A 4,369-nucleotide genomic window follows, 5' to 3' on the forward strand; every position below is an offset into this window, starting at 1 on the left:
AATAAGATATATATGCAAAGAGAAGAATATGAAATGAAGGCCTTCTGACAAAAAGAGTTTAAGAAGAAGTCTTCGCCTTTTTGTTGCCACTTATTTTGGAACATTCCCCATAATGAAATGGAGAATCAAAGTGATGTTTTTGAAAAGAAGAAAAGTCAAGGTATTTACCTACTAAGGAAGGAGTTAACATCATGCATACCTTTGACTCTATATTCTTTTCTTGAGAAGGTTGCTTGTCCAACCAATTTTCTTCTTGTTTTTCATTTTCAATTTTCATTTTTATTTTGATTTCATCCTCTTTAACTTGTTCAGGTGTAAGAGGAATCAAAGTGATTTTATTTCCTTTGTGGAGGAAAGTTATTTTGTTGGTATAGCCATCATGAGTGGAGTTATGGTCATATTGCCATGGCCTACCAAGTAATACATGCCCAACATCCATTGGAACAACATCACATAAAACATTTTCTTCATATTTGCCAATAGATATTGGTATGGTTACTTGTGTGTTCACTACTATTTCTTCATCCTCTATTATCCACTGAAGCTTATAAGGCTTTGGATGAGGAATAGTAGGTAAGGCCAATTTATGCACCACTCTAGAACTACAACAATTGCTAGAAGAACCATTATCCACAATTAATGAACAAGTGTTTTAAAAAAATTTGCATCTTGTGCGGAATAGGTTCTCCCTTTGAGATTGTTCTAGTTCTTTGGTTTGACTTCCAACAAGTCTTCTAACCAACAATAACTCACCTTCACAAGGTAAGGCTTCTTCCTCAGATATGGAAGTATCTAAATCACTGGAAGAATCTTCATTTTCACTTTGGTGGTCCAAGAGATAAGTAGACCTTTTGTGAGGACACTCAGAAGAATAATGTCCTCTCTCTCCACACTTAAAGCATCTAGTCTCTCTAACCCTTGTTTCTTTTGAAGACTCTTTGTGAGGGGTATTTCTTTCTCGCTCTCTCTCTTTTTCTTTACCTCTCACTTTCTCTTTCTCTTTTTCTTTTTCTTGAGGTTTTTCATACCTCAATGGACTACCCTCCCTCTTAGAATCTTTCCTATACTCGGAGGTGGTAGGGTAATTCCTTTTAGTAGAAGCTTTTCTTCTAAGTTGCTCTTCCACTCTTACACATAGTTGAATAAAATCATTGAGATCTAAGTAAGGTAAGAGTTCTACCTTATCGCGGATCTCATAGTTTAAGCCGCTCTGGAATCTAGCTATCGTGAATCTCTCTTCCTCTTTTATCCCAGCTCTTAGCATGAGTAATTCTAACTTTTGCCGGTATTCCTCAATACTCATGTTTCTTTGTTGAAGTTGATGGAGCTTGTCCATGACTTCTCTAGCATAGTAGGCCGGGACATGCCTGTTGTGTAAGGCTGCTTTTAACTCATTCTAGTATTGGATGGTGTAGTCGCCATGCATCTTTTGATCTCTTATGATGGATGTCTACCAATAGAAAGTTGCACCTTGAAAGGTTAAGGTAGATAAGGTCACTCTCCTCCTATCATCAATGTGGTAGCACTCAAAAATCTGTTCAACCTTCATCTCCCACTCAAAGTATTCTTCAACATTATCTCTACCATAGAAGGGAGGAAGATCAAGCTTAGGTTCCATATGATGGTCTCTATGGTTATGATGACGCCTAGGAGGGTGTTGATAGTGATCATATGGTTGGTAACTATGGTGATCACTATGTTGTGAATGATCATCATGATCATCGTTTTGCCTATGAGAGTGATCTCCTTATGTGTGCCATCTTTGATTGAAAGTAAGATTGGCGACCATTTGTCTCAGTTCATTCAACTCAGCCTTGGTTCTATTGATTTCTTCTCGCAACTCTATGTTCTCTTGATCTTGATTGATGTTACCTTGAACACTAGAGTGACTCATGCTTGTGAAGTAGAGAAAGTGTTTTCACAAATATTTGAAAGCCTTGCACAAGTATGAATCAAAACTTTTGAAAAGAGAATTTGCTTGTTTTTGGTGAATGACTTCTATAAAGATTCTAGAGGTGAAGAAACTGAATAACTCCCAAGAAGGAGAGGTGAGTCACAATGGACAAGCTTAGAAACCTTTTCCTTCCTTAGCCAAAGTGTCTCCTGACGTTTCTTACCCAAGTTTCTAGATAGAAGCCTTTCAAAACCTTTTGGAATGTGAGTATGAGATGCACCTAGTAAACCAAACGAAGGTTTGTCTATATGGTAGCGCACCTAGCTATCATGGAGACGTAGAACACAAATATCCAACAAGAAAAATTAAAGGAAATATGAAATGAATGGAAAAAGACAACGGTCCTATGTGAAAGTGCCAATGGCACTTGGAGCCACTTGACACACTCCCACACTAAGATGCGCAACTAGACTATTACAATGTTTAATGGAGCACATGGAATTGCTTGATAAGCATTTTCCCAAGTAACTCAAGTTTCAAAAGCAAAGAGCAATTTACTACAAAGGTTCCGTGATAGAAAGCCAAATATTACAATGAAATATAGACTATGTAAACAAAGCCAAGTGTGGGTAAAATAAAGGAGCTGCAATGGAACTTTGGAGTGGTGTTTTGCTGCTGAAAAAGGTGGCTAGACAACCCACTTAAATTCCTCTTGAAGTTCACTTGAAGCCAAGTTAGCAAGACCTCCACTCCTTAAGATGCTACCCCTTTGATAAGGTCCAGCTGTATGCTAAAATTCCACCAAAAAAAAATCACAAAACCGTGAGTGCATAAAATAGTTGTTGCTGCACCAAATTTTGAATCAAAGAATAACGTGACAATAGAATGAAAGCGAATAAAATTGAATTCTGAGCACCTTGGGGCTGGAATAAAAGGAGGAACACAAAAGGAACCTAGGAAAGGATCTAGAACAGATTAATAAAGCAAGAAAAAATTAAAACAAATATCAAACTCAAGTGCATTGAAACTGTTTGATAGAATTGCCAAACTATTTGATAAAATGCTCCAAAGAACAACAAATTTTGTGTTTTGCTGAATGATGATTTCCAAAACTGGATTGCAGGGATTTAATTGCTTTTTTTTTCTGTGTGCTTTATACTTGATTGATCTTAGGAAATGATTTAGAAGGTAAATCCCAGCTTTTGCCAATCCAATTTTATAAGAATAAAATCTGTTATATGAAAACAACAAGACCAAATGGATTCTGCACGTGACTGTGGCTGGAAAAGCTTGAACTGCACTGGTCAAAAACTGCAGCAATGAATCAAATGTGGAATTGATACCTCCCACAATTTTGTATTATCAAATGGAGCATGTACACTTAATGAAAGAGCAAAGAAAACAGCCAACGCATAAAATACTGGTGCAGCCCGAAAATAGGTGTTAAGCAGCAGTTGAAATTGCTTTTGTGCACAAAGGATGTCCAATGTCCATATGAACGGTAAAGACAACTTTCAATGCACCAAATATGACTCCACAGTCAATGAAACAACAACAATACTATCAGGATCTCTAAATGAATGGTTTAGTTGAGAAATTCAAGCAAAAATGGAACTGAAATTTGTATGCTGCATATGGAGTGAAAAATGACCAAACCAGCAATGTGCACAAGTTTTAAATGGTCAATTGCGGGTGCACAAATGGTTCAAACAGACAGAAACATACAGCTTCTCAAAATCACCATGTCAGTTGCATAATTGTGCATAAACATGTTGAAAAGCTGATGCAGAATTGAGAAAGCAACAAAATCAACACTGGTGGGTTCAATCAATGTATGAAAAAGGTCCTAGGTACTCGATCTAGTTGCAGAATATCAACTAGGAGAATTAAATGGACCTAAAACACAATCAAAGAAAACACAACACGGTGCCAAACTGTATGACAAAGCAAAACTCTCGGATAAACAAAAAATGCAGCAATTGGAAACCTATTTTGAAGATTCAATGGTAATTACTCAGTGAAAAACATTTGAAACATGAATAATATCACCAAAGAAACTTGTCTCATGATATAGAATCAAATAAGCTAGACAGAAACTGTTATCTGGTGATCAAACCAGACAAAAATGAATATGCAGCACTAGAAACCCGAGAATGCAGATCATAACCACTGACTTCAGTTTAGGTGATGCATATGGAGTGTAATCACGCTAGATACAGTCAGTATGAGTAAACAATGTTGCAAGCAACTTAAAACAGCAAAAATGTGGTAATATCATATTACACTAGATGAACCCAAGACTAAGGTTCTGTGCAGAATTTGGACGTGGAAACAGTAAGCAATATCAAGCGCAATCAACATATATCTTGCTATTGCTTAACCACAATCAACAACGAAAGGAATAAAAATTCACGGTAGAACATAGTAAACACGTATGGACCACATGAAACAGCAAAGAAATTTGCACATGACTAT

The sequence above is a fragment of the Vigna radiata genome, unplaced genomic scaffold, assembly GCF_000741045.1.
Source record: "Vigna radiata var. radiata cultivar VC1973A unplaced genomic scaffold, Vradiata_ver6 scaffold_195, whole genome shotgun sequence".
Taxonomy (NCBI): Eukaryota; Viridiplantae; Streptophyta; class Magnoliopsida; order Fabales; family Fabaceae; genus Vigna; species Vigna radiata.